Raw genomic sequence first — 22,228 nt, forward strand, 5'->3', positions numbered from 1 at the left:
TCAAGGAATGATTAAAATGCATGCGCTCACCTCCCTGCCCACCCCACAAACACACATCCAGAGGCTAAGGGTGTCCCAACAACAGGACTTTAGGGCTAGCAGAGATAGTACTGGTGGAAGGAGTGATTGATTGCTTTGTGAAAATACCTATGGGGATTACAAGACAGGTTACCTGCCCTACCCTTCCTCATGCTTTGGAAATCATGTGTTGTTGCTTATACGCAGGGATCCTAGTTAGAGGAATGGTACCCTGTAAAATTGGCAGGAAAGGTGCTCCTTCTGCAGAGTGCCTTATAAGGCATTCTAGACAAGGTGCTTAGCCACACAGTCGAGGTGTTTAATTTAAACAAGAGAGTTCAAATGATACATATAATGGAGTTCTACAGACCAGGATCATAAAAGGTATTCCTGATAGGGGACTAAACAGAGGAAGGGGGTGTTTCTTCCTCCCCCGCCCCCAGCGGATTTTGGAAGGAACAGGAGATAATTTAAGGCCTATCCTGCTGGACCTAAAAGGTGTGCTTCATTCAGCATCCTGTTTCCCAAAGCAGACAGCCAGATGCTTCCAGGAAGTCACAGGCAGGGTGTGAAGAAACAGCCCTCCCCCTTTTCAGTAGCATCCTGCCTCGTCTGAACCTACAAACTCCCCATTCCCTTCACGGCCATGACTAATAACCACCCCAGACTTCTTACTAGCCCTGCCCTACAGACCAGGCAGGGAAAGGATCCCTTCTTTAGACTGTAGCCGGGTGGGTGGGTCTCACACTTTGGACCCAGACGTTGCTGTGGACTACAAACCTCATCACCCCCAACCCACCATGCGAAGTCTGAAAGCCCCTGCATGGCATCTTGGGAGGCTGGGGGCTGCCCTCCCCCACCCGATTCTGCACCGCAGAATACACACACCGTGGAGAGAATAATCCAGGGTTTCTTGACCTTGGGCCCCCAGATGCTGTTGGACGCCAACTCCCATCATCCCCAGACACGGCCTTTGTGGCCAAGGGTGATGGGAGTTGTAGTCCGACAATATCTGGGGGCCCAAGGTCAAGAAACCCTGGAATCCTTCCTCTCCAAGGCTGCTTGAAAGCGAGCGAGGCTCAGGGGCTGCCTAAAGAAGCCTTCGTGTCCGGTCGGGCCCTTCGCGCCATGTGGGACACACACAGATCGGCGGCTGCTGCCCTGAGCCTGTGGCCTCCGCCGCCTCCTCCTTCTCCTCCGTGGCGTGGCAGCCGCACTCTGCACACCCTCAGAGGCCCTGCCGCCTTGAGGGTCTGCGCAACAAGCCCCAGCCGTGCAGAGGGCTGGAGAGAAGCTCCCGCTCCCATCCCCGGCATACGCCGCATTCTCGGCGGCGGCCTCCCGAGTCCTCCCCGGCGCTCACCATTCTCCTCAGGGTCGGGCAGCGGCGGGCGGGGGGTCTCGGCGCCGGCGGCCTTGGCTCTCCTCACGCCGGGCGATGGCAGCGGCTCCTGCTCGGGGTTCGGCTTCTTCGGCGGTGGCGGGGCCTGTCTCCATCTATCGGGGCTGGGCTCGGCAGCAGCTGCGCGGGGCCGGGCGGGAAGAAGGAGAAGGTGGAGATGGTGGAGGAGGCGGCGGCGAGGCCGGGCGTGAGCGGCGGCGGCGGCGGCGCTCCAGGGGCCCCGGGGCTGCTGAGCGGGGGTCGGCGGCGGCTGGAGCAGCAGGGCGGCTGCGGCTGGGGCTCCAGAGCGGGCGGCCGAGCAGAGGCGGAGGAGAGGAGCAGCGGCAGCAGCAGCAACAGGAGCGGCCTGGCGCCTCTTGCTCATAATTGTGCGACTGGCCCGGCTCGAGCAGCGCCGCAGCGCCGCGGCCGCGTCAGCTCCCTCGCCCCGCCCGGCCTCCTTCCCTCCCTCCCTGCCTCGTTCTCCTCCCGCCGCGGCCGACCCCCGGCAGCCCCTCGCCTGGCTGAGAGTCGGGGGGGGGGGGGGGCGAGGAGGAGGGAGAGCTTCATGTCTTTGCACAGCTATCTCAACCAAAACGTTTGAGTGAGTGATTAAATGCCGTCAAGTCGGTGTCGACTCTTAGCGACCACATGGATAGATTCTCTGCAGGATGATGATCTGTCTTCCGCTTGGCCTTGAAGGTCGCTCAGGGGTGCATTCATTGCTGTCGTAACTGAGTCCATCCACCTTGCTGCTGGTCGTCCTCTTCTTCTCTTTCCTTCAACTTTCCTCAAAATTAAATGGACTTCTCAAGGGAGCTGAGTCTTCGCATAATGTATTCAAAATATGATAGCCTGAGTCATTTGTGCCTCGAGTGAAAGTTCTGGATTGATTTGTTCTATGATCCATTGGTTTGTTTTCCTGGCTGTCCATGGTCAAAACTCTTCTCCAGCACCAAAGTTCAATTATTTTTCTGTCTTGCTTCTTCCAAGTCCAGCTTTCGCATCCATAGAGTGTCACGGGGAAAGCCATAGTCCGGTTCTAATCTTTGTAGATATAGCAGGACTTGCTGGGGGAGTCGTGGTTATTAGCCCCATTGAAATAAACTTATTAGACCAATTCCTCACAACTGACTTGATTCCCATTCATTTCAATGGGGTGAAGCCTGAAGGTCCTTTGTGGGGGGGGATGGGGGGGGTCAAGTTTTCCAGGTGGCACACAGATTAAAAGAATCAAACGAAACAATAGAATAAAACATACCATAATAAACACATTAAAGCAAACAAAAGCAACAGCTACAATAAAATACAATGAAAAATAAAATAAATATTTTTTTAAAAGACTGGGTGAACAAAAAAATAAGAATAATGCAGTCATCCCTTGCCCACTGCAGATTTCCTAATCACGGATTTGAGTATCCGTGACTGGGAAATTGTGTCCACCCTCATGAACTGCGACCCAAGTATCCACGGTTTGGTGACATTTTTTTCAAACGGTGTTTTGGGGGGTCATTTCCAGGGATCATGGGAGCATTTCCGGAGGTCACGGCTCAGGTTGTTTTTCTAATTTTCTGCCTTATTTTTTCTGCCTTTTACGACTGCAATTCCCCTACCCCCCCCCCCATTTCCCATGCATTGCTATGCCTCGTCAACCACGAATCCGCCAACTGTGAGGTTTTCCAGGAACAGAACCCTCGCGGTTGGCAAGCGACGACTGTCATATTACTTAAATTACTTCAAGGCCCCTGTACAGAATATCATGCAAAACATGTTGGTCCCCTGCCAGACGTGAGTGAGTTCTACTTAGAGGTGAACTGCAGCAGTCTTACAGTCAACCTTATATGAGCACTCTCTTCTTCTGGGCTCAGTTTAAATCCAGTTTGATCCATCAGATACACTCAAATTTGCAATGTGCATTGAACTTGTGCGTTAAATATGATTGAATTAAAACCACCAACATGTAACATCCAGTTCAGTTTTACCAACACAACCTCTGTGCAGGGCTAAGAGGAAGAATTATTTCCTGTGTGAGTTTACTGAACCAGGAAAAAAGTCCTTGGGTTTAGTTGATGTGCTCTCTTCCCTGTTTTATCTGTTTAAATTCTTTTTGGTCAGAACACCATCTTCTCTTTTGTTTGGAAGACAGCTTGGTGACTGTGAATCTGCAACTTTAGACACAGCTAATAACCCTCATGGAATCTCCTTTTCCCCCTCCCCAACATCCAAAACAATCTCCAACATCCTTTGCAGAGATCTCAGTTAGGGATATTATCATCACCAACTTATTCAAAGCAGGCAAAACAGAGAGAAACTTCAGTCAAATTAGAATGTAATCCTGCACGATCTGCAGCACTGATTGAATTTGTCAATCAACGTGTTATTGTATAGAGCGATTCTGTCTTACAATCCAAAACCATTATGTAAAATTAAACAGTAGGTGAGTCAAACAAACTTATCGCCTCAACCTTCAACATCTTGTTCTTGACAAATGATGATCAAATCCTGGCAGCACAAACTGCAGATTGTGCAACTTTATTGGTATCAGATCCATTTGTTGGTATCAGATGATGAATGGCTAAGTGTGTGCCATGAAGGCTAGACAGTAAAGAGTAATATTCAAAAGAAATGAGCCCCGAAGTGATTCTGTAAAAGGTGCAAGAAAACCTGGAGTGGCCGATACCTTCAGCTCTACCACACCCACATGGACAGAGTCTTGCACTGAGTAATGCAGTGGGTCTGTAGCTCAGTGAAAGAGCACCCGCTTTGCATGCAGAAGGTCCCAAGTTCAGTACCCAGCATCTCCAGGAGGTTATTCACACTTGGCTTCAGGGTAAATGTTGAGCGAAGCCACTTCGAAATACACTCACGGCATTGAGAGAAGCAGCCCCTGCTCCCGGCTTTCATTTTCGCAAGTACACATGGCAGGAGTCAATGTCTTCCTTCCTAGCCAATGGAGAGGCGGAGGAGAGTTCCCTGCAGAGAAAGATCTGCATTTCTGAAGAGACCATGCCTCTTATCCTGCTAATGATTCATTTTCAGAAAAAAGTAGCTTAAAACCAGCATGTTTAAAATCTGGAAATACCTTGAGATAAGCTAGGATTTGCATCACAAAGCCTGACGTGTGTGGAGTGGGTTCAAGGAGTTCGGGGTAAGTTTGGCTGGTGTGTGGACGCACACACTCTCTCCCGAAGGAGATTCGGGGCAGAAGCCCCGTGTGCAAAGCCTCCAAGTAGGCCTGGGAAAGACCTGGAAACCTTGGCAGGCTGCTGTTGGCCATTGTAGACAATACTGAGCTAGATAGACCAATGGTATGATTCGGTATAACACATATCAATACAGACATATCACTCCTCAAAATGCAAGTGTGTATCCATCAAGACGGATTGCATAATATGCCATAGAGAGCCATAGAGAATTCCTGTGGACAGATGTCCCGAAGGAATAATGAGACAGACGCACAGTGCTAGTATGAGAATGTCAATGTCAAGAGCAGTGATGGGGGATCAAATCACATGCGTGAACACCTTTGCTGGAACCTTTCCCAGGAGATGGTCATCAGGTACACAGTAACTGATCTGCTGATCAGTGGAAATTTAAGTCCACACCACAGGCAGTAAAATGGTAATTATTCCCCCACCCCTACCCCGGTGATAGGTTTTACTAATAGATTACAGCATTATTGTGACTAATCTACTTGATGCAAATAGTCCTACTTAAAAAAAGAAGAAGAATGACACAATGTTCTAGAATTCAAATCTCATTCCTTTGCTTCTGATTTCCTGGACTAAGTATAATGTGAACTAAAAGAGAGCCCATAAGAACGGTGGTGAATCCTCCACCTTCAGTCTGGAGACACTTTTGAAGTTCTCCTGCTTTAGAATATTGACATCCTGCTTTTCAACAGAAATGTTGTCAGAGCCGTTTTCATAGCAAAATGAAAGACAAGATGGTTTCCTGTCTCAAAGAGGCAATGTACAAGAAAGCGGGGGCCTTGAGGACATTATAACATAAAATCAGCCCTGCTGGATCAGGCCCAAGGAGGCCTATCTAGTCCAGCATCCTCTTTCACACAGTGGCCCACCAGATGTCTCTGAAGAGCCCACAGGCAAGAAGTATGTGTATGTCCTCTTTCCTGCAGTTGCTCCCCTACAACTGGTATTGAGAGGCATCGTGCCTCTGAGGCTGGAGGTGGCCCACAGCCACCAGACTAGTAGCCATTGATAGACCTGTCCTCCATGAATTTATCCCCTTTTAAAGCCATTCAAGCTGGTGGTCATCACCACATCAGACCAGCTGGGCATGTGCTTTGCAGTTATTTGGTGCCCCAGTTCTATGTGCTACCTGACATTGGTAGATGCATTGGTGATTAATGGCTTATTTATTTATGTATTTATTTCATTTCTTGACTGCATATATATGTATTGCCCCATAGAAAATCTCTGGGTGGTTTACAGATTAAAATACAACTAAAACCTTAGATCATCTAAAACAGATTAAAATAGCCATCAATAAAACTTGAAAAGCATTATAAACGAAAAGCCTGATAAATCAGGTGCATTTGCAAGAGTTGCTTAAAAACAGCCATAGATGGGAAGGTTCCGATTTCATCTGGGAGTGCATTCCAGAGCCCTGGGCAACCACAATAATTTGTGTCAAATTGTTTCACTGCATGTGTGAACACTTGAGACTAGATTACAGCTGGTAAGGGCAGTACTGGTGAGGATACCTCCCCGCCACCCGGCCTTGCCAGTTTTTGTATTGCACACATTCCAGCTCAGATTCCAAAGTCCAGCACTTCAGAACTTGTCTCTTTTTAAGCACCTCTCCGTCACACTCCAACAGGAAGCTGCGTGAAATTAGACTGGGAAGCCAAGTTATTGCAATCCTGGGGAGCCAAGTTATCACATTAACTGGGAACAGAGATACACCTAGGTAATTTTGGAGCCTGGACCTAAAAGTCTTTCCCCCTCCCCTGCAAGTTAAGCATCATTTTTTAACACATAGGTTCGTGAGGGCACAAACCACACCATCCTGGACAGATTAGAGAGGATTTGGTGCGGGGGGGAGAAGGTGCGGAGGGACTGGACTTCTGCCCTGAAGTCCAGGGGTAAGAGCACCTCTGACTGGGAAGCCAAGTTATCACAATTTATTTATTTATTTGGCACACTTCTGTACTGCCCCATATAAACATCTCTGGGCAGTTCACAATCTAAAACACAACAAGAACTAACACAATTTGTTTCAAACTAATCCCCACATCCGCCAACATTTCAGCAGTGGATACAGGGACATGCCTGTGAATCTGTAAGGGATGTAGCTAAGCAACCTGGGAGGCGTGGTGTACAGTTCTAACTCCAGGCATGTCATGAATGGAAAGGTGCATCCTTTCCTTTCCATTCCATACGGTGTATCTGGAGGGCATGATTCCAGATGCCCAAAGCAGGCGAGCCAAGCCCAGATACTCCAATATTTTGCAAAGGAAAATGGGGATACTTTTGCAGCACTCAGTTCTCATCCCAAGGATTACTGCCCAAGCTCCACACCTACAAGGACCCACTGCTGAAGACTGGAATCTACCTGTTATATGCTGTGTGCTGCATCTTGTGCACTCTTCTGCACGGAGGTACACTAGAGGGGTTATCTTTTTAACGAAAGGCGGTATATAAATGCAAAAATAAATAAAAAAAATAAAAATAGAGATGGGATGCATCCATCCACCCCCTTGGAGATTTAGTTTCTGGAGACTCCGGGAAGGGAACTCAGTCCTGAAGAAGGATAACTATCATTTAACTGTATCCCCCTGCTAACTGGGCAAAGAGGCACCTTTTACCATGGTGATTCTCTTTATTTAGCAGGGGGAGAGTAACTGGCCCTATCCACCCCCAGCACAGTACTTCCAGTGACTGTTGGTGGTGTGTGTCCTATGTTTCTTTTTAGAATGTGAGCCCTTTGGGGACAGGGTGCCATCTTATTTGCTTTATTTCTCTTTGTAAACCACCCTAAGCCATTTTTGGAAGGGCGGTATAGAAATTGAATTATTAATAATAATAATAACAACTTTAGCAACTCGTTTTTTTTTTCATATTAAGCAAAACAAGTTGAGCAAGGCATTCCCAGGAGGTAAAAATAGAACAGTGATTTACCAGGGATAGATTTTAGAAAACAGGGACTAACCCCAGTAACAGGGACAGCTGGAGCCTCTGCTGCCAGGTTCTTCCCATTTCCTGATTTCAATCTGTCCTGCTGTAGCATTAAGAATCACTAGCAGCTACAGCCAGAAACCTGATTGTGATGATTATTTTAGTAGTAAACCATTTTGAGAAGCCTTGGCTAGGAAGACCGTATAGCTCAGGGATTCTCAACGTTGGGTCCCCAGATCTTATTGGACTTCAACTCCCATAATCCCCAGCCAAAGGCCACTGGGGCAGGGGATTATGGAAGCTGAAGTCCAATAACATCTGGAGACCCAACACTAAGAACCCCTGGTATAGCTGGTCTATTCAGACAGGTTTCCAGATGCTGTTGGAATACAAATCCCACCATCCCCGACCACAATGATGGGAGTTATAGACCAACAACATCTAGAGACCTGAAGTTGGGATGACATCTAGAGACATCTGGTGTTTTCGGTTAATCCATTCCTTGATCCAGGCGAGCTTTTGAATGGGGCTTTAGTAACTTCCCTTGGGAGCAAGAGGGTGCTGGTTCAAATCCCTACTGGTATGTTTCCCAGACTATGGGAAACACCTATATCAGGCAGCAGCACTATAGGAAGATGCTGAAAGGCATCATCTCATACTGTGTGAGAGATGGCAAAGGTAAACCCTTCCTGTATTATTTTTCTTGTATTTATGCTGGCCTTGGGCCAAAGTAAACAAATACATACATACCAAAGAAAACCACAGGGCTCTGTGGTCAATTCCGACTCAACGGCACAACTTTACTTTACATTTAGTTACTTGTATTCCAGTCCTGGAGTAGAGGCGTGGCTAACAAACAGCCAGCAGTAAGAACACAGAAAAGCAGTCTGCACTTGCCCCTCTGTACATAATATCTATTCAATTAAACTATCAATATTCCTGATTCCACTCCACTGTACAGCATCTCCAGATTTCATCAGGACTGAACAGGGCTATGTTCTCAGTTGAAACAAGGTAACAGTGAGATCTGAGCAGTGCCTTAAATGAAATCTCCATCCTAAAACACAGAATCCTTGCGCAGAACCCTTTGCAACGGAGTGGGACTCCTTAGCAGACATGTGTGGGTTTCTTAGCAGGTGAGTCGAAGTGTGGGAAAGGTTCCCTGAAGGCAGAAAACCATATTATCTAGAGCAATTTCCCCCCTCTGTAGATAAGAAATGTCAGTGTGACCTCTTTGGCATATAATAACCTGGTGTTAGTCGTTTTATCTTATGTGTATTAGCTTATGTAGCGTACCCTTGTTTTAGATATGCTATTCTGTCACTAGTCACTGACCGCAATAAAGTGAATTGGTTTAACCCAAGGCAGTAATTTGCTGGTACTCTCACGGTCGTAATTACTGTCAACTCGGCATGGTGCTTTTGTAAATACATTTGTCATAAAGAGGCATTGCCATACCTCCTCCCTTCTGTACCTTGCGTGCTTCCGCAGTTTGGCTTGTCTACCAAACCCCCTCGCTAGATAACAAGAATGGGGTCAAACTGTTCTCTCTGCACTGCCATCTGGGGACCGTTTGCTTGCTTGCCGCACTTCTGTCATTGATTTATGGATTGTTTGCTCTTCAGAGGTACCATAAACTCCTAGGATTATGATCCTTGAAGTGCAATGAAAAAAAAAATTGGGAGTGAGGGGGGACTCCTGAAGGTGCTGGTTTGATTTCAATTGATTTATTGAATATACCAATATTAAAGCATTCCAAGCTGAAATGCTCTTCTCCAGAGGCAATTCGTAAGTCAATGCAGTTGGCCAAAAGAGGTTGCGTTTGTTTCTCTGTTGTGTTTGTCAGAGAAACAAACACAACCTATTGTGATCAACTTTATTTACTAAAGAATTACCTCCGAAGAAGAGCCTTTCAGCCTGAAACACTTTATTATTTATTTATTATTATTATTTATTCGATTTCTATAACGCCCTTCCAAAAATGGCTCAGGGCAGTTTACACAGAGAAATAATAAATAAATAAGATGGATCCCTGTCCTCAAAGCGCTCACAATCTAAAAAGAAACATAAGAGAGACACCAGCAACAGTCACTGGAAGTACTGTGCTGGGGGTGGATAGGGCCAGTTACTCTCCCACTGCTAAATAAAGAGAATCACCACGTTAAAAGGTGCCTCTTTGCCAAGTTAGCCCAAGGGTTAGGCAATACTGAACCTATCCATATTAAATGCATCAGGAAAAAGATATATTGAATACATTAATTGAAATCTCCCAGCACCTTTGGGTGTCTTCCCGCCACCCTTTCCTTTTCAATTGCTGGAGCTACGACATTTTTCTCCCCCCGCCCTCTTTGTTCTTGATCTTCGATGTGCTTATAGAAAGCATTGGACTCAAGACCCTCAGAGTTAAGACAAATGAAGAGGTTGGTAAAGTGACATAGGAAGCCGCCATATACCGAGTCAAACCATTGGTCCATCTAGCTCAGTATTGTCTACACAGACTGGCAGCAGCTTCTTCAAGGTTAGAGGCAGGAGTCTCTCTCTCAGCCCTATCTTGGAGATGCTGCCAGGGTGGGAACTTGGAACCTAGATGCTCTTCCCAGAGCTGCTCCATCCTCTCAGGGTAGAGGAGCTCTTAGCCCTGGACTTCGGGACCAAAGTCCAGGGCCTGCACAGCCCCTGGGGCCCCCCAAATCCTCTTTAGTCTGTCCCAGATGGTGTGGTCACCACCTGGCCAAGCATGATGATGCTTAATTTGCAGGGGAGGAGGGCCGTTCAAAGGCCTTTAGGTCCAGGCTCCAAAATGCCCAAGGTGCACCTCTGCCTCAGGGGAATATCTTCCAGGGCTCACACATCAAATCTCCCAAATATGCAACCAGGGCAGACCCTGCTTAGGAAAGGGGACATGTCCATGCTTGCTACCATGAGACCAGCTCTCTTCCTGCAGCCCTTGTTTCAACACTGGAGCACTCGCTGCAGGAGGGGAGGCTGGCCTAGTTACAGCTGCTAGTGCGCGGGATAGAGGCGGCGGTGGAGGTGATGGCGGCTCAGGCTCACCTTGTCATGGAGGCTTGCACTCTTGCTGTTGTCTGAGTCTGCAGAAGGACTGCCTGACTCACCTATCCAAGGTGAAGGGGGCAGAAAATTTGCCGGATAAAAGCAGAGAGTGGGGCCGTTTCACCCTTCCTCAACCACCCCCTTAATGTGGCAAGCAGGCCTCTAGGAACCCCTAATGCGGTGAAAGTACAAAGTAGTGATGGCAGGAATTGTACCTGACTATGGAAGGGTTGTGCACACAGACACACACACCCTGTACGCGCATTTCAGAAAGCAATTCTTTTGCGCCAAGCTGAACGACTTGGCATTGGAATTCTCAGTTAACAGAACCGGATCAAGTCATGCGCACAACAAAAATAGGTTTCCAACGTTCTAATTTTGTTTTTTCTCAATTAGCCATCCAGGTACTGAGTAAGTTTAAAACGCCTGTAGAGGTCTCGGTTAAATATTTACCTGCTGTAGTTAATGCCAGGTTAACTCAACCTTTTGCTTCCAAAAGCGTGACAACTGTCCACTCCAAATTAGAAGGAAGCATGCTTTTTTTATAGCTCAGTTACACAGTCAATCAGATTGAACATATTCTTAGTGTTAGTAATAGAATGTTTTTTCACACAGCACATAATTAATCTATTAATTATTATCTGCCACGGGATGTGGTGATGGCCACTAGCTTGGATGGCTTTAAAGGGGGCTTAGACAAATTAATGGAGGGCAGGCCTATCAATGGCTACTAGTCTGAGGGTTATAGGCCACCTCCAACCTCAGAAGCAAGATTTTATTTTTTTAATGTATTTTAAATTTATTTAAAATATTTATATACTGCCCAAAACTTGTGTTTCTGGGCGGTTTACAATTAAAATCATTTTGAAAATTAAATCAATTAAAATGTAAAATCATTTAAAATATTAAAAAACATTTAAAACCCAGTATTAACATTATTTAAAACTATAAATTATTTAAAAGCCTGGGTGAAGAATGTTTCTTCAGTGTCTTTTAAAAAGTTGCCAGAGATGGGGAGGCTCTTATTTTAACAGAGAGAGCATTTCAAAAGTCCAGGGGCTGCAACAGAGATGGCCCATTTCCAAGTAGCCACCAGACCAAGAGGCCTCTAAGTACCAGTTGCAGCGGAGCAACAGCAGGAGAGAGGGCATGCCCTCATCTCTTGCCTATGGGCTTCCTGGAGGCATCAGGTGGGCCACTGTGTGAAACATGGTGCTGGACTAGATAGGCCTTGGGCCTGATCCAGCAGGGCTGATCTTATGATACACTTTTCCAGTATATTCATGCTGAGGAATTCGGGGTGGTATGCATAGTGACCCTCTTTTGATTACAACAACTCAAGGGTGTATTTTAATTCAACATATCCTTAGACGCAAGGAGACATTGGGAGAAGAATCCTGACTTTTCATGTAACACCTCGAGGAAAAGCTTTGGGTGACCTGAAACGCAATGGACTTTTCAAGGCTCTTTTAAAACTAAATACTGGCTAGCCACCTAACGATGCCCAGGGGAAATTACTTGATTGGCAAGCCAGATGTTGCCGGTTCGCTGGTATGTTTCCCAGACTATGGGAAACGCCTATATCGGGCAGCAGATATATAGGAAGATGCTGGAAGGCATCATCTCATACTGCATGGGAGGAGGCAATGGTAAATTCCTCCTGCATTCTACCAAAGACAACCACATGGCTCTGTGGTTGCCAGGAGCTGACACCTACTCGATGGCACACTTTACCTTTAACCATCTTTAGGATGTTCATTCGTGGGTTTATTCCCCTGCCAAGACGTCACATTGCAGAGGATTCCGGAGCAAAAGGACTCTGAGGCAGAGGCAGGGGCAGTCCTTCCATGAGGCAAGGTGAGGCAGTCACTTCAGGCAGAAGACTATTGAGGCATAAGCAAGCCAGGATGCTCTCCCTTTAATGGGGGGTGGGGGAAGGGGGCGGAATACAAAAGGAAAAGCAACATTTGCTACCCTGCCTTGGGTGCACAGAGATCTTGAGCTGCTGCTGGGCAGAGGCACACAGAGTCAATTCCCTGAAGATACAAAATCTTCAGGTACTAATCTTGGGCAATTCTGTACATTGCCTTACTCATTTTACCAGTGATGTTCTCATACAGTTATCGGTTTGATCTTGGCCAAACAGGCTTGGGCTGGGGTATATTATCTTGTGAGTTGATAGCTCACACAACCAGTCGTAACCTGATCTCACTGCAATAAAAAGGTCCGCAGAAAGCTAAACACCTCTAAAATGCGCGTGTTGAGAGGGTTAGGAGCAATCATACTAGCGCATTCAAAGATTTGTTTTTAAAAGAACTGGGGGAAAGAGACTTCCGTCACGTTGATACCGACAGAATAAAGAGGGAGACTTCAAAGTTTAAATTGCTCTGGTGTCCCCCAAAGTAGCAATGCCTTCTCCACATTTGGTTTAGGGGGCTGAATAAACTAGGATGCAGAGGATCCGAGGGCGAGCACATTCCAAAGTAGAGTATACCAGCTGATAGGATTTGTCAGAGTAGTCCCACTGAAATTCAAAGGACAAGTTAGACAGAAGACTTGTTCATTCATTCATTCATTCATTCATTCAATTTCTATACCGCCCTTCCAAAAATGGCTTAGGGCGGTTTACACAGAGAAATACGACCATAAAATCCAGAGCAGCAGCAACAAAAACAACACTAACATAAAAGCCTGGGTAAAAAGCCCAAGATTTCACTTGCTTTCTAAAAACTGTGATGGAGACTGAGGAGCGCATGCCCACCGGAGAGCAATCCAAGTCTGGGGACAATCACTGAGAAGGCCCTGTTCCGTGTGCATGACAACCGAGCCTCCCTCATTGTCGGCACACGGAGCAGAGCCAGCACGTAGAGCACTTGACTGAATGCCTCCTTGATGCCCACTTTGAGATTTCCTCCACCCCATAGACCACCCAAAAGCCGGTCTGAAACTAGTCTAGATAATCAGTTTCATCCAAGACTGCCTGGAGTTGGGAGGCCACCACCCTCTCAATTACCTTGCCCAGCCACGGAAGGTTGGAGACAGGCCTATAGTTGCTCAACTCTGAGGAATCCAAGGCAGGCTTCTTCAGAAGTGGTCTAATAATTGCCTCCTTAAGGCAAGGAGGCATTCTGCCCTCCCTCAGAGAAGCATTTATGATCTCTACCAGGCCTTCTACAACAACCCCGCTGCCAGACAGTATTAGCCATGTCAGGCAAGGTCAAGAGAACAGGTGGTAGGCCGCATTGCTTCAAGCAGCTTGTCCACATCCTCACGAGTCACAAACTGAAACCGATCCAGCCTAACCACATAAGAGGAATCACTGGACACCTCCAATTCAGACGCTGCAGTAATTGTGGGATCTAAATCCAAGTCGGCCTGAATACAAGAGATTTTATCCACAAAAAATTCATTAAACACATCACAGCGGGTAATCAATGGTTCCAAATTCTAATTCAAGGGAGGAGGGACACTCACTAGCCCTCTCACAACCCTTGGCAACTCCGCTGGACATGAACTTGTGGACGCAATACGGGCCGAAAAGAATCGCTTCTTTGCCACCCATATTGCCAGAGCATAGATCTTCAAATGTGCTCTATGTTGTAATCTGTCGGATTCAATTTGAGTCTTCCTCCACTTGCACTCCAGACGTCTACCTCGCTGCTTCAACCCCCAAAGTTCTTCTGTATACCAAGGGGCCAATTTTGAAGCGGGTCGGAGAGGACGCTTAGGTGCGACCATGTCTACTGCCCTGGAGAGCTTGCTGTTCCAGCTCTCCACCAGGGCATCAGCAGGATCACCGGCAGAGAGCCAAGACTAAATCCCTCCAAGGCTTCTTGGAATCCTATTGGATCCAATAACATTTTTGGGCAGACCATTCTAATGGGCTCCTTGCCCCTGCAAAAGTGGGGTGTGACTGAGTCCAACCTTAACCAGATGGTGGTCCGTCCATGACAATGGGGAAATCATAGGAGTCCCCACCCACAGAACACCACGCTGATCGTAGTGAAAGACCAGATCAAGCATGTGACCTGTAATGTGTGTCGGTCCTGAGACCCTTTGGAATAGGCCCATAGTTGTCATGGCCGCTATGAACTCCTGAGCTGCCCCAGACAAATTGGATCCAAAGTGGACATTGAAATCCCCCAGCACCACAAGCCTGGGAGACTCCAATGCCAAACCCGAGACCACGGTCCACTGATTTCAGTTTATTCAAATCCATGGTTTTTCTGTATGCAAAATAATTTGCTGTTTAACTCATCGATTTGTATGTGGCATATTGGACAACTCTACCTTGGAAGCCACCTTCATCCATGGACTGTTGAGTAGTTCTGGGCATGGTATTGGTTGCACTTGGGGTTCTCATTCTTAATGTTATACTTGGGTGGTTTGCATGGGATACAGGCCACTTCCTATCATACATTACTGAGGGTGGAGGAAACACTGTTGGAACCTGTGCCTGCCTGCCACTCTATCAAAAATTGGGAGCATGTACAGTTCTTGGTTGTGTGAACTGCCTTACAATGTTTATTATCAGGTTTAATTTCTTTTTAAGTCAATCGCAAACAGATCAGGGCCCTCATGGATCAAGACCATGGGGGTGGAGTCTGTGGGGGCCCTCATCTATCTGCTATTGACTCAAGAAACATTTTAATTTTATTTATCAAATTTGTACACCGCCCCAAACCTTCGTCTCTGGGCGGTTAACAATAGCATAAAACAAGTTTAAAACATATACCAAAAAATTAAAACAATTTAACAATTTAAACATAAACCAGAGATTAACACTTTTAAAAAATTAGGAAGAGGAGAAAGCTTGGGCAAATCGATGGGTTTTCAGGTGGTGTTTTTTTTTTTTTATTGCCAGAGATGGGGAGGATCGTATCTCAGCAGGGAACGCAAACATGAAACCCGTTGGGTGCAATAATGCCATAAACATCACATGTAGTTTGGCCAGGAACCACGTTGCTAGACTTCACATTTACGAAACGAATCCTCCATGTCCCTTAAAAAACATAGCTGTATGTTGCCAAGCTCACTGAAACCAGGTCTCAAACAATAACTTTGAGGGTGTGTAAATCTAATCGTCATGAAGATAGTATGGGCAATTGCAGTCATGTTTAATTACTCTCGACAATCCTTGGTGTTCTAGTACTTCAACTTTACTTTCTTTTCGAAGACTGGTTTGCAAACAAAATCAGTTTTGGTTTGGGATCACTACTTGCTTTTGGATCTTAAACAACTCCCAAGCTACTCTTTAACGGATTCAGCGTTTACTGCTCATGCTGTCTCTGTTTTAATTGGGGTTAGTCAAACCCTTCCCCATTTAACAGTCACAAACCCTTCTGCTTCTGAGGAGGAAAGAAACTTAAAACCTTCACCATATTCAGGCACAGAAACATGCACACCAAGGATATACAGCAGAATTTTGTTGTGGGTTCATACTTGTTTGTAATATTTCCATACTGGAGTGGAAATTTCCAGTGCCTGAGGAATGGTCAGTACCTCTTACTCAAAATGCATATAAAACCATAAACTGTTACTGCATCAATACTTTGAAAAAATTGGATGCGCTTGCAATTGTCTAAGGTTTTACCCATCAAAGTGTAAATAGGGCTTGAGTCTTGTTTTTAGCTGGAGTGCCACTCATCCTCCAAGTCATCAGCTGAAGGACGACCTGTTTAACATAAACCAAAGCTACTTGTAGATGAACCAAAGCTACTTGTAACAGGAGAACCTCCAACAGAGGAAATGTTGGACAGGTTACCGTAGAGGATTTGTCATGTTCTGCCACTCTGCAATTGGATACTAATAAATAGGAAGGTCTAGCTGAAAACAAAATCTGACCCCGGGCAGTGCTTGTAGGCAGGAGACTATAATTACCATGGTTTTTGCCAAGGCCATCGGCCAAGTTAAAGACAGGAAAGCAACTGAGGAAGGAGGGATCCTCTCTCCCCCTCTGGAAACTGTGAGAAGATGGCCTTTCCAACCCTCACTGGAGGAGTCTTCCAAAGCTAGCTGACCTCCTGACTCAGATGGGGGAGAAGCAAAGTTGCAAAGGGGCAAGTTGAAAATGTCACACTGCACAACTTTTGTGAAGATTCAAAACACAAAGCAACACTAACCTTGTCTTTAAAAAACCCAATAATTTCCAAAACCATCAGCAGAAAATGTATTGAAATAATCCAACATTCCTGGAGTGTGGGAAAATAACCTTGACATGGTGGTGTTTCCAAATTGGCAGCCTCATTAGGTTTCCATTTTTGAAGCTAGTAGCAAGCATGAATTGTCCCCTTTGCTAAGCAGGGTCCACCCTGGTTGCATTTGAATGGGAAACCACATGTGAGCACTGCAAGATATTCCCCTTAGGGGATGGAGCTGCTCTGGGAAGAGCAGAAGGTTCCAAGTTCCCTCCCTGGCAGCATCTCCAAGATAGGGCTAAGAGAGACTCCTGCCTGCAACTTTGGAGAAGCCGCTGCCAGTCTGTGTAGACAATACTGAGCTAGATGGACCAATGGTCTGACTCAGTATATGGCAGCTGCCTATGTTCCAATGAGAATGTTTTCAAAGTACAAACAAATCAATTGTGTTTGAGAGACATAAGAGCATCAATTCCTCTTCCCTAGGACACCTTGTTGTCTTTAAATCGCAGTCATCAAATATAACTTAGAACTATTTCCACTCAAGACAGGCTTTCTACTCTGGAGTAAACCATATATAAATTTTGATAAGAAATCCTGGGTACTAAAGTCAGTGTACATGCAGCGCCCTCTCTTAATAGCTAGAGGAAGTCAAGTATACACTGCAAGGTATACTGAAACCAAAATACCACCCCTGGCTTTGGAGTTTATTCCACATTGTTGCTACAAGCTGGAATGTTTAAAGTCCTGGGTGGAGATAAATAACAAACTGTTCCAAGCTGAAAGCTCCTTCTGCACCTGGATGACTGTAGAGAGCCATTCAGAGAGTCACGATCCGAGAAGGTAGTAAAACTGTTGTGCTGGGCTGGCCACAGAAAAGTATGGTCGATTTCCAGTAATAAATTGTGCACCATTATTTTAAAATATGGGGTGCTTGGCATTATATGACAAGTGTGCAGGTTTACACTCAAGTACGTTTCCCATTTAAAGAGCCATGCATCACACAGAATGAGGTACTGCCGTGCATTATCTGCTCTGTGCCTGCTTACGCCTTCCATGTCTAAAGATGCAGACAGACAGACGGTGTCCAAAGCTGGCTTGTCACCTGCCTGGGCTCACTCCTTGCAACTCGCCTAACAAACTCGAGTAGAGGAAGTCAAGAGGCTCGATCACTTTCCCTTGAAAGCCCGGCTGCACTTTGTTTAAAAAAACATGAACATGGAACGTACATTTATTATGTCACAAAAGTAAGAAATCATAACAACAACATTTATATACTGCTTTTCAACAAAAGTTTCCAAAGCGGTTTACACAGAGAAATAATAAATAGATAAAATGGCTCCCCGTCCCCAAAGGGCTCACGATCTAAAAAGAAACGTAAGATAGACACCAGCAACAGTCACTGGAGGTACTGTGCCGGGGGTGGATAGGGCCAGTTAAATAGTTAAAATAAAGCTATAAAGCTGTACCAGAAAGGGAGGTGACCCTTGTGTCATCACAGGGTGTCCCCTGCCAGCAGAAGAGGCACCTTCTAAAAGTGGCGATTCTCTTTATTGAGCTGAGGGAGAGCAACTGGCCCTATCCATCCCCAGCACAGCATCCCTCCAGTGGCTGTTGCTGGTGTCTATCATATGTTTATTTTTTTAAATGGTGAGCCCTTTGCGGGCAGGGAGCCATTTTATTTATATCAGTGTAAACTGCTTTGAGAACCTTTGCTGAAAAGCAGTATATAAATATTGGTTGTATTTGTATAATGGAATGAGGATTTTAGTATTAATATTAGATAACTATTGAAGCACTTAAGTGTAAAAGGCCAAGTGAATGAAAAATTCCTAGTAAAAATTCCAACATCAGTCTTAACACTAAATTAGCCAAGTGTTAACAACCTGGTTTAAATCATGCTTTGCTTGCATGTGCCAATGGCACCGACATGCAACTCCCATCCCATCCCATCCCCTCCATCATAAAGCCCACTAAAATTGTTAACTTCAATAACTTCAGAGTAAGTTGTTTGGACTGGAGGGCCAGAGTTTTGGGAACCTGAAATAATGAATAAAGTAAATAACATTCAACTAATATTAAATAAAGTATTTCTTTAAAATAAAGAAGTGGGCTACCTTGTCTGGATTATACAAAACTTCTGTATAAGTGAAGGGAATGCAATCCAACATCTTATTTTTTAAAAAATATATTTTATTTAATGGATTTTTATACTGCCCCAAACCAGTCTTGTACTCCCATACAACTGCTAGTCATATGTCACACAATGTATTACTAATATAGCATCCAAACTAGAGAATCTATGAAACCCAGTGTGCCTTCATGCTCGCTTCTTTCTGTTTGGTTCTGCACAGAAGAGGACAAGAAGCTATCCAGTTCACAAATCAGCCGGAAATAACTGTGAGTTGGGGGGGAAACTGGACACTAAAATCCCATGGCTCCCCAAAAAGTAAATAGTCTGCATGTGTCATTATTTTTCTTGCAGTGGGAAATGTCTGTTCAACACCAACGGGGACAGAGGGAGAAACTGATTTCATCAGAAGTGCTTTTACGTGGCCTATTAATACATTTGCCAGGAAACCTGCAACCAAAAGCAAAAAAAACAAACACCCACAATTTGGGAGCCAAGTCAGTAGCTGGATACTGAAATAAAACAAAAACCATTTTGATTAGCTACGCCTGTGAGACGTGAGTGATTTAGGGTTGCCATTCATGTCTGAAACTGTGTCAAAAGCGACAACCCTGTAGGCAGAATTACCATGCATCATTAATTCTGCAAGCAAAGCATGTGTTCTTAATGAGTATTTTCCTATATTAGTATTTTCCTATATTAGTATTTCATACCACTAGAGTTACAAAAGTGAGCAGACTTGAGTCACAAGACACATTCAAAAGCAGTACATCTTGTCATGGGTCACGGCTGAGTATGCACCAGTTCAGCCTGCAGCAAACACATCCGGGAATTTATGCAGTTGATGGCGCAGCAGGGAAATGGCCTGACTAGGAAGCCAAAGGTTGCCGGTCCGAGTCCCTGCTGATATGTTTCCCAGACTATGGGACTATGGGAAACACCTATATCGGGCAGCAGTGACATAGGAAGATGCTGAAAAAGGCATCGTCTCATACTGCGTAGGAGATGGCGATGGTAAACACCTTTCTACCAAAGACAACCATAGAGCTCTGTGGGCACCAGGAGTTGACACCGACTCAATGGCACGCTTTACGAGAACTTACATTTGTGTGGTGCAAAGTGTACTGCCTGCCTTAAGAGAGAGTTAAGCTTCATCCTTGTTCCAGCTTTTTCCTCCTGAGTCTTGGCAAAGCATCCTGGAGAAGGGTGCCTTCCAATGGTTGCTGTACCGCACTTCCAAAATGGCTTAGGGCGGTTAACAATTAAAACAAACCACTAAAACAGTAAAGAGCTAAAACAAATTAAAAAACAATATAACAATTAACGATTTAAAAACATTTTAAAACAACAACTAAACAATTACAGTGATTAAAAACCCCAAAATTGAGTTTTGAATTTTAAAATAGACCAAATATTAAAAACCCCAAAATTTAGGAAGCTGAGAAAGCTTGGGTGAAAAGATGGGTTTTCAGGTGTTTTTTTAAAATTGCCAGAGATGGAGAGGATCGTATCTCAGAAGGGAGCGCATTCCACAATCTCGGGGCAGCGACCCAGAAGGTCCGTCTCTGTGTAGCCACCAAACGGGTTGGCGGTAACTGGAGACGGACTTCCTCAGATGACCTCAATGGGCGGTGGGGCTCATAATGAAGAAGATGCTCTCTTAGATACCCTGGGCCTAAGCTGTTTAGGGCTTTGTAAGTTATAACTAGCACTTTGTATTTTGTCCGGAAACCTATTGGCAGCCAGTTTAACTCCATCAGTAAAGGAGTAACATGGTCTCTCCGAGATGACCCAGAGACCAACCTGGCTGCTGCATTCTGAACCAACTGAAGTTTCCGGACTACGTACAAAGGCAGCCCCACGTAGAGCGCATTACAAGAGTCAAGTCTGGAGGTCATCAACAGATGTACCACAGTTTTGAGGTCATTGATCTCGAGAAATGGGCGCAGCTAGCGTGTCAGCCGGAGCTCAATACCTCAATAACACCTCAAGTTCTTCTTTCTAGTCATCTCCTTGCCCTATAACTCCACTCGATTTTTTTGTTCCTGCTGGCAAAAAAAAACCCCAAAACGCCTCCTTTTTCCTTGGGCAGATCACCTTTTTCTTTTACTCACAGAGGGAGGGAGAGAGAGAAGGGTGGGGGATGGCATCAACAGTAATCTAACCATTCTGCATTGCACAAAACATAATGTGCTTGCCCAAGTGAGACTTGTAATTATTTTAAAATTATGCAGCTCTGCCCAAATACATCTGTACAACAGGCTAGTTCAATATATGGGCATCCTTACTGAAAAGGGTGGCAGTGAATGATATATGGAATCCTTGGTGTAGGAATTTTTTTTAATCGGCTTTCTTAATTCTCATCTATTCTATTTTTTTTTAAATGGCTTGTTCTCTGTGGAATTGGGTAGGGAAAAGGATAGCTTATTAATGAGGCAAACACAATTACGTCAGTTACTGGAATAACTTCCCACCTTCAATAACTGGTTTAAAGGATTATGACGTGATGATGAAATAATGTCACGCAGAAACAGCCCATTCCTTCTTCCCTTTGTGAGTGCCTAGAAATCCATGGCTTATTACAATTGCATGTTACAATTATGCTTTGGCTGGATAATGGATAAGTTTACTCCTCTTAAAATAACGTGTGCAAGACATTTCTGGTTCCTGCCAATCTGAACCAAAAACCCTTAAGAAAATATTAAGCAGAAAGTCTTATATGCAGCTGCAATTGGTGCAGTATGAAAACTCCAATCTCATAGGCAACATCCTCTTAAAGTGGAACAAGGCAAGGGTTTATTGAATATATTCTGGCAATTTAAAAATTAAGAATTGTTAAGCATTTTGATAGCATCTGTAAAAGTAATCTTTTTACAACAATATATGTGCAAGTGTAAAAAAGGTAATTCTTTTTATAATCGGAAGAAATATTCCAGTTCAAAAATTAGCCCAGTCTGTTATCTTAGGTAGAACATTCAGTATTTTAGGTGCCCTGTTATGGTCCTTCATGATGCTTGTTGGATATGGCCTTCATTAGTAGACATAATTGATGGCATCCATCACCTGAATACAAAACAAGAACATCTTTAGTCATCGAATCTCCTTGCCGTTCTTTTCAGTCAGCTGCAAGTATAACTATGCAAAAGCTATGATGATTCAAGAGAAGTAAGCTTAGACAGCACACAAGGAAGTATCAATAGTCTTCTACTAGATAAAGAAAGAATATAGCAAGTGAAGGACCAAAGCCATAGGCTTCAATCCAGCATCATGATCCCTGCATATGCTAGTGGCTAGACATACGCCCTGGGCATTTTCTGGACTACAAGATTTGCAGTGGTTAAAGTGTTGCAGAGTGCAGCAGAATTAG

The sequence above is a fragment of the Hemicordylus capensis genome, chromosome 10 (assembly GCF_027244095.1).
Source record: "Hemicordylus capensis ecotype Gifberg chromosome 10, rHemCap1.1.pri, whole genome shotgun sequence".
NCBI classification, from domain to species: Eukaryota; Metazoa; Chordata; class Lepidosauria; order Squamata; family Cordylidae; genus Hemicordylus; species Hemicordylus capensis.